We start from the raw sequence: 9,792 nt of genomic DNA, 5'->3' as shown, positions 1-9,792 counted from the left end.
TTTTGATCGGATCAGAATCAAATAAGGGGCAGGTTGTTGGGAGGATGGAGAAAGGCTGCTGTGTGACTGAAGGCCCAGGAAGAAACCAGGGAGAAAGACTTAAAATGCAAAAGAAAAGAGTAGAAAAGAATGCAGAGATTCCTTTTTAAATAAAAAAATTTTTATTTTTATTTTGCACCAGCTGTATGGAGACATTTTACTAAGCATTTATATAAGGCATTTCCCAGCAATCCAGTCAAGTAGGTATCATTATGTGCCCTTTTATGTTTTTATATTTTTGGAGAAAAGCCTTCACTCTGTCACCCAGGCTGGAGTGCAGTGGTGTGATCACAGCTCACAGAATCCTTGAACTCCTCGGCTCAAGAGATCCTCCAGCCTCAGCCTCCCACGTAGCTGGAAATACAGGCGCGCACTACTGAGCCTGGCTAATTTCCAGAAAGAAGGGGGTCTCGCCATGTTGCCCAGGGTGGTCTCGAACTCCTGGGCTCAAGCCATCCTCCTGCCTTGGTCTCCCAAAGTGTTGGAATTACAGGCGTGAGCCGCTGCACCCAGCCCACCATGCCCATTTTAAAAATGAGAAAACTGAAGCTTACAAGGTTGAATTACCAACTTGGTTAGACAAGTTCAGCAGACCCTCAAATTTCTGCTCTTCCCTCTACCCCACTCTAATATTGATTTTAAGAAAGAAAACAGGCCGGGCACGTTGGCTCACGCCTGTAATCCCAGCACTTCAGGAGGCTGAGGTGGGTGGATCACAAGGTCAGGAGATCGAGACCATCCTGGGCAAAATGCTGAAACCCCATCTCTACTAAAAGTATAAAAATGAGCCGGGCATGGTGGCGGCATCTGTAGTCCCAGCTACTCAGGAGGCTGAGGCAGGAGAATGGCGTGAACTCGGGAGATGGAGCTTGCAGTGAGCCGAGATCACGCCACTGCACTCCAGCCTGGCGGCAGAGTGAGACTCTGTCTCATAATAATAATAATAATAATAATAATAATAATAATAATAATAATAATGTGGGGGAAATTTAGTAACGTCCTAAATAAATAATGTATATTCTTCCAAATAAAAAAACTAAACACGGAAGAAACATGCAATTGAAAACTCATGAGGAGTGGAGGTTTGGAATAGTCACTATGGAAAATATGTTAGAGAAGCCATAAAAAATGTGCATTAAAAAGACTGTGACCTCTTATCTCTGCCAAAAATAAACAAACCTCTAAAATACACTGCACATGAGCTCCTGGGCAATCTCACTGACTTCAATAATCACGCCATTGTCCTCACATGTACTATTGGTCTGACACTCCAAACTTCTTCAGATTATGAACTGAGGTTCAGAGATTATAAAAGTTTTAAGTGTCATGTGCTCTTCAGTGTTACAAATCCGATCAAATTAATCCAAGGTATGAATTGCTTTTTTTTAACCAAACATACAACTTTCTTGTCTGGAGAAACTGATTGATTTCCTAAAGTTACTTTGAAATTGTTTTTTCAAGGGACAAGAAGACTTTGTCAAAATATGGCAGTATGTTTTGATAGAATAAATAGAAGAAAATGAGATTGCTATTAACCTTTATAGTCTGTTCATTAGCCTCATCTTTCTGACTGTGAGAGAAATGGGATGCTAATAAAATGCTTTCTTTGCATTTTTGCTGACCTAACAGAAGATGCTTTTATTTAAATTATAGTTCATTTCATTGCCATGGTGTTATATATTAGAAATTGATTACCCCCATCTCTTCTGTAATAGCTTCATTATATTTCGGGAGAGCTTTTATTTTTAAAGAAAAAAATGAATGTATGAAAGTGAAATCTTAATTTCTAGTGAGTCTACTATTTCAAATAAAGCATTCTGACTATAATCATAGCATTAAATTGAATTTCCAGACAATTATTGTTTTCTGAATAAAATGAGATTGCTTACAAGGTATTTTTTTACAATCAAATATCAATTATTACCAACCTTCTAAAAGCATTATAATGAGGCTGACACCCACTTTTAAGCAAATAAAAAGAGAATTGATCAAAGTTGCAAACTATTTCTAGCCCTATATCTTGTCAGTTATTTTAAAATGTCCCTTAACTGTGGAATAGTTGCCATCTTTCATGATTTTTTGAAATGTTTTTAAGCTTTTAATTAAGTTATTATTCAGTATTTTTTATAGCTGAGCTGGTAAAAGTTTGACTTAAGCTCATAAATAATAAACTTTAATGAATTCCTGAGATTTGGGGAAAAGAAAAAGGCTGAAAATAAGAAAAGAAAGCATAAATTAAAAGTAAAACCATTTTCCTGAATATTGAACATCCAGCCTTGTTTTCCCTTTTTTTTTTTTTTTTTTTTTCTTGTCGATCCGGGAGGACAGAGTCTCACTCTGTCACCAGGCTGGAGTGTAGTGGCATGATTTCAGCTCACTGCAACCTCCACCTCCCAGGTTCAAGTGATTCTCCTTCCTCAGCCTCCCGAGTAGCTGGGATTACAGGTGCCCGCCACCACGCCCGGGTAATTTTTGTAATTTTAGTAGAGGCGGGGTTTCACTTTGTTGGCCAGGCTGGTCTCGAACTCCTGACCTCGTGATCCACCCACCTCGGCCTCCCAAAGTGTTGGGATTCCAGGCTTGAGCCACCACGCTCTGACCTAGCCTTGTTTTCAGTCGGCTTTTTGAAATGTATTAAGTGAGGTATAAAAGAGACCAAAGTAGCTGTCCCTGCCCTTAAAGAATTTGTAGTCAATAAGGAGGTTCATGTATATGTGAAAATATTGCAAATAACTTAAGGGTAACATATGATCACACTCATCGTTATGTGGGACAGGCCACTGGATCCATGGGTGCCCTGGACATTCCACTAGGGATTTCTGAACAAGAGAATGAACAGCTGGCGGCAGGGTCAGTTATCACCTGCCCCAGGTCAGTTCCAGGAGGGGGTCTACAGGAAACAGACGATGTAAATCAGGGCCGACTTGCCAAAGCAAGATTTCTTCTTGTGATACATTCTTCATTAATTCTCCCAGGTAACATTTAATCTACTCAAAAACTCAATCCTCATAGAGTTCCCTTAAGTTGAACGATATGCTTTATTTGTTGAAAACTTTTTCATAGAATTTCATAGAGTCAAGTTTGTGCTTTTCTTCATTCAATTATCACTTGAGACAGAGAGATGCTACTTCCATTAACAAGAGATACTCAGTTTAGACAATGGTTGGCTGCACGTTCTAATGCGAATTATAGATACCACTTAAACGGCAAGGGTGAAACCACTACTATAAAAAACAGATCTTATTTTTTTAACTGAAGATTCCCTAAGGACTCTTAAAACTCCGTGTTTTTAATTAATTTCATTCTCTAACAAGAGTCTGACAGGATTCCCATGATATTGAGAAGCAAAAATAAAGATTAAATAGGTCCTACCATCAGTCTTCATAATTTTATTGTAGAAGCAGCAAAGCTATCAGGTTTTATGTTAGTTTTGGACATGGATAATATTAACCAAATATTTACCAAGCCTTACGGCTGTATTGGGTCAAGCCCAAGTCTTGCGCTCGCTCTCCACAAAACTACGGCTCTGCGATGGGAGACTGTGACTCTTTTATTCCTGTGACTGGGAAAGAGTCGGTGCGTCATGAGAAATACTGATGAAAACATACATGAAAGAAAGAAAGAATAAAGGAATGATGAAAGCTACTTCGGGGAAGGGAGACACAGAACAAAAATTTAGTTGTGAAACGTTCTTGGCACCAAACTAGTAATACAATTTCAGAAGAAAAACAAAACCCAAAAGAACAAGCAAAACAAAACCCTCAAGTGACGGTTGCCTACAGTCGTATCACTTGTCCGGAACCTCTTCAGTTCTTGAATAAGCACCAGCTTTCTCTGCAGTCCTTGCCTTGTGGAGAAAGAAGGACTTTATCCTGCTAGTTACAATATCAAAGAAGGTAAACCAGCATTTTAAGATGAATTAGGTCTCATCAATACGAGTTCATGTACGCTGTGTCTTATCTCCTGCGTGTGTAAATAGCAGCAGGCCTACAAGGCATTTGGAATGGAAGGGGGAGGAATCTTGTTTGTTTCTTTCTTTCTTTTTTTTTTTTGAGACGGCGTATTCCTCTTGTTGTCCAGGCTGGAGTGCAGTGGCATGATCTCGGCTCACCGCAACCTCTACCTCCCAGGTTCAAGCGATTCTCCTGCCTCAGCCTCCCAAGCAGTTGGGATTACAGACATCCACCACCACGCCTGGCTAATTTTGTATTTTTAGTAGAGATGGGGTTTCTCCAGGTTGGTCCGGCTGGTCTTCAAACTCCCGACCTCAGGTGATCCACCGGTCTCGGCCTCCCAAAGTGCTGGGATTACGGGCGTGAGCCACCGCGCCCGGCCTGTTTGTTTCTTCTCTGTAGAGATGGGGTCCTGTTTTGTTGCCCAGGCCACTCTCAAACTCCCAGCTCCAAGTGACTCTCCCACCTCGGCCTTCGAAAGTGCTGGGATTCCAGGTGTGAGCCACCGTGCTTGATTGGAAGAATTTATGAAAGCTTCCCGTAGAGCTGTTTCCTCCAAATGCTAGAATCTTTCTTAAAAGAAAATCAGGAAATCAGTCATACACAATGTGCAGAGGCAGTTGTGACTCTCCAGCACAACATCCATGAAGGAGTGAATTTAGGAAAGTCTTCCAGTCACTTGTGCTGAGATGTAAGGAAACTTGAAACTTCAGCACCCCACATGAATGACATCCTTGAATCCAAGAAGCAAATACGTTGAATACTTGGCTCAGAAGAAGCTCTTCATGTATTCTTCAAATCACTTCAAAGTTTATTTTGTAAATAAAGATTCATCTTCATACAACATTCTGAAAGTCTTGCAGGATGCTAATGAAGGAAATGTAGGCCTTCGGAATTGTACTCCAGAGCCTGGAGAAGTCTTCTGTGCATGTGTCTATTAACCCCAGGAGGTGTTCCACAACGTCAATATTCAAAAGCCCTCAAATGCATGCATCTTTGTTGGCTGGGAAACCAGGCTGTCTGTTTATGACTATGAAGTTGGATTAGCGGGGCAGCCTTGATGATGACAAAGCTCTTACAGGTCTATTCAAGGAAATAATGAAAACCAAAAGTTCTAACCAGGCACGGTGGCTCACACCTGTAATCCCAGCACTTTGGGAGGCCAAAGTGGGTGGACCACCTGAGGTCAGTAGTTTGAGACCAGCCTGGCCAACAAGGTGAAACCTTGTCTCTACTTAAAATACAAAATTAGCCAGGCATGGTGGCGGGTGCCTGTAATCCCACATACTTGGGAGGCTGAGGCAGGAGAATCTCTTGAACCAGGGAGGCAGAGGTCGCAGTGAGCCGAGATCACACCATTGCACTCCAGCCTGGGTGACAGACCAAGGGAGACTCCATCTCAGAAAAAAAGAAAAGAAAAAAATTTCTTAGAAGGCGGAAATGAAAGATATGTAATAAAGTTAGAAATCAATTCAGAAAGAGGAATGACCAGGAAATGCAATTAGTCAGCTAGAAGGCAAGCACAGTGGTAGAAATGTCCACGTGTAGAAAATGCTAGACCCATAGATGGTTGTTAATAGGGGGACTATAGACGCTCTTTTCCTAAGAGAGTCCTGGTTTCTCACATTGTACAGTGACTCAGCAGGCTTTACATTTGTCCTAGAAATTGTTATTTATTTAATGAAGAATCATTATTCTTATTATCCTTTTTTTTTTTTTTTTTGAGACAGAGTCTCGCTTTGTCACCCAGGCTGGAGTGCAGCCATGCGATCGTGGCTCACTGCAGCCTCCGCCTCCTGGGTTCAAACAATTGTCCTCCCAAGTAGCTGGGACTACAGGCACGCACCACCGCACCAGGCTGATTTTTGTATTTTTTAGTAGAGACGAGATTTCACCATGTTGGCCAGAATGGTCTTGATCTCCCGACCTTGTGATCCACCCACCTCGGCCTCCCAAAGTGCTGGGATTACAGGTGTGAGCCACCGTGCGTGGCCGAAGAATCATTATTAATACTTGCAATAAGAGAAGCCAGAATGCTTTGGTGGACGTTCACTCTGTACTTCCAGCTTCTGCCAACGTCCCGTCTGAACTGTGGGAGAGCTGTGTGCAGTGAACAGAGTCCTCCCAATAACAGGAGCTTTACATCTGAAGGTCTGTAACCCACCTCTCTTTCCCAGTCTTTCCCAGATGCACCCGTAAGTAATTCCTTCCTTTCAAGAGCAGTTTGTTGGTTCTCTGATAAAGTAAAATGCTCTCTCATCAGCAGCTGTGGCCAGCGGATCCTAGGCTTAGCGTCGATAATGTAACCCACACTGCTGCCCTTGAAGGACAGTTGGTGTAGCTGACCAACTTCTCACCACAAATATTTGGAAAAAAGTAAAATAAAAAATAGCAATACAATAACAAAAAACAATACAAATAAAAATGGACACTGTATAAGCGTTCCATAGTATTTGCATTGTATTAGGTATTGGAAGTCATCTAGAAATAACTGTATACAGGAGGGCGTGCATGGGTTCCGCACAAATGCTACACCATTTATACCAGGAACTAGAGCATCTACAGACCGTGGTATCTGTCAGGGTCCTGGAACCAAGCCCACACATTTGCTGAGTGACTATTGTAATTTCATCCAAACCAGTTTCTGTATTCTACCAATCAAAACTGGCACTGTGCTAGCGGTATTTACACAGTCACATCACCACACAGAGTGATTGAACTACAAAACTTCCAGGATGAAGCTTAATGTTAAATACACACACGTGCACTCACAATCGTCAGCATGCTAGAAGTACATACATTCTCTCTTTGCTACCCATCATCAATCAGAGTTTAGGAATATTTGAGAACTTGGAGAACATTTTTTTTTTGAGACAGAGTCTCACTCTGTCGCCCAGACTGGAGTGCAGTGGCGCAATCTCGGCTCACGGCAACCCCTGCCTCCCAGGTTCAAGCCATCATCCCGCCCCAGCCTCCCAAATAGTAAGCCACCACTGCCCGGCTAATTTTTGTATTTTTAGTAGAGATGGGGTTTGACCATGTTGGACAGGCTGGTCTTGAACTCCTGACCTCAAATGATCCACCTGTCTCGACCTCCCAAAGTGCTGGGATTACAGGCGTGAGCCACCACACCAGGCCAGAGAACTATTTTATTTTATTATTATTAGTGAGACAGAGTCTCGCTCTGTTGCCAGGCTGGAGTGCAGTGGTGCAATCTCAGCTCACTGCAACCTCTGACTCCTTGGTTCAAGTGATTCTCCTGCCTCAGCCTCCCAAGTAGCTGGAATTACAGGCATGTGCCACCATGCCCAGCTAATTTTTGTATTTTTAGCAGAGATAGGGTTCCACCATGTTGGTCAGGATGGTCTCGAACTCCTGACCTCATGATCCACCTGCCTCAGCCTCCCAAAATGCTGGGATTACCCGCATGAGCCACCGCACCCGGCCCAGAGAACTATTTTATACATCGACCTAGAAGGAAGCACTTTGGTAAATGAGTTCTTTGGATTGTAGCTTCATATTTTTTTCAAATCAGTTATAAGTATTCATTTTAATTACTCAGTTGGCTGGGCATGGTGGCTCATGTCTGTAATCCCAGCACTTTGGGAGGCTGACGCAGGTGGATTGGATCACTTGAGCCCAAGAGTTTGAGACCAGCCTGGCCAAAATGGTGAAACTTTGGCTCTACAAAAAGTACAAAGAATTAGCCAAGTGTGGTAGTGTGCACCTATAGTCCCAGCTATTTGGGAGGCTAAGATGGGAGGACTGCTTGAGCCCGGGAGGCAGTGGTTGCAGTGAGCCGAGATTGAGTCACTGCACTCCAGCCAGCCTGGGTAACAGAGCAAGGCCTTGTCTCAAAAAAACAAAAAAACAAAAAAAAAAACCTCTATGGATAGACCTGACACTCCCGATTTGGAAGCTTTTAGAAAATTGTAATTCTTGATAACAAAGTTTGCATTTAGAAAGACATTGAAACGTATCACTCTAACTTTTGCTTTTCACTCATGTGTTATCGCTATGATATTTCATCACTGGTATTGCCGCCCATCAGCATGGATTCGCCATAGCAGTCATTTCTGAAGTGTACCTATGTCTTCACCGGGTGTTTTTGGAAAACAATAAAGTGATTAGTACTATAATTTTTGCATAATGGTACCATACCTACTGTACATATTATTCTGTCATTTGCTTTTACCATTGCTTTGCAAGCTGTATGAGAGTTCTCTAAAAGCATGAGACACATACTTCTGCTTCATTCCTTTTATCTTCTATATGTTATTGCATATGTGCCAGTGACACAATTAAATTATTTATTCTGACAAAGGACATTTACTCTGTTTCAAATATTTTGCCTTTACATGCAACGCTGTGCACATTCTTACACACTTGTGCAGAAATCTTTCTCGCGGGTGTTTGCCTGCGAGTGGAGCTGCCAGGCGTTGGGAGCAGACATATTTCCAGCTTTACCAGACGCTGCCTAACTGCTCTACACTGTGGTTTCACGCGCTTCACTTCACCAGAATGTTTGTGAGTTTCCTGAGATCCGCATTCTTACGGTTATTGAGCGTTATCACAATTTCTTTCTTGTTAGCCTGATCGACTTAAAGTGGTGTCTGGTTACTGTTTTAATTTGCATTTACCTGATTCTGTCCGAACTTTTTAATTGCAAAAATGGGGCTTTTATTCATATAGATTCTTCAAAATATATATCTTGGTTTGAAATCCAGATGTGTTCGACCAGCTTAATGACCTTTGCCATGTTTCTCAGTTTTCCTCATTCAGAAACTTTTTTTTTTTTTTTGAGGCAGGGCCTTACTCTGTCACCCAGACTGGAGTGCAGCATCACAATCTCGGCTCACTGCAAGCTCTGCCTCCTGGGTTCAAGCGATTCTCCTGCCTCAGCCTCCTGAGTACCTGAGAATACAGGTGCCTGCCACCACACCCTGCTAATTTTTGTATTTTTAGTAGAGACGGGGTTCCACCGTGTTGGCCAGGATGGTCTCAATCTCTTGACCTTGTGATCCACCTGCCTCAGCCTCCCAAAGTGCTGGGATTACAGGTGTGAGTCACCGCACCTGGCCTCCTCATTTAGAAAATTTTTAAAAAGATATTGCTGCTAATGTTACAGGAGTGGGTTAAAAGATGAATGAGTTGATATAGGTAAAGCAAGCACTTACAACTCTACTTGGTACAAGAGTTATATAAGTTTTATATATTACTGTTCATTGAGCACCTATTGTACATTAGACATTCTACAGGATCTAAAGTTAAAGTTTGCATAGCCTTCCATTCTAATAAGAGTCTAATTCTTATTATAGTATTTAGAACTGATGAAGAATGTAGCTTTATCCTCTGCTTCAGTGAAATAAAAATCAAAAAGGTTCAAGAGAATTAATAGGAAAAGTTATTTTTAAAAAATACCATACACATTAAACACACAGTCCAATTGGGCATGCTTTTGATTTTATTGCAACAATTTCTAACAAGCAGCCATTGTTGATCACGCGAAAACTTCATCCAGGGAGAACTTGAGAAACAGAACTAACCTATATATAGAGGATAATAGCTTCCATTTATTAAGAGCCGATGTTGTGCCAGGCACTGTTCTACACACTTTCTGAACCTACATTAATTCTCACGAGTCCAGGAGATCTCTGCCAGGCTGGGCCAGGGTTCAGATGTTCATTGGACTCCCCGGTTTCACTCCCCTCAGCCATCCACAGGGTAAGCCGAATGTGGAGTGAAGACCTGGAGGCTGACTCTGCTTCCAAAAGCACTCCTGGTTTTGGTTTTCTGTAAG

The sequence above is a fragment of the Piliocolobus tephrosceles genome, chromosome 3, assembly GCF_002776525.5.
Source record: "Piliocolobus tephrosceles isolate RC106 chromosome 3, ASM277652v3, whole genome shotgun sequence".
In the NCBI taxonomy this organism is placed as follows: Eukaryota; Metazoa; Chordata; class Mammalia; order Primates; family Cercopithecidae; genus Piliocolobus; species Piliocolobus tephrosceles.
This window is presented reverse-complemented; position numbering follows the sequence as displayed.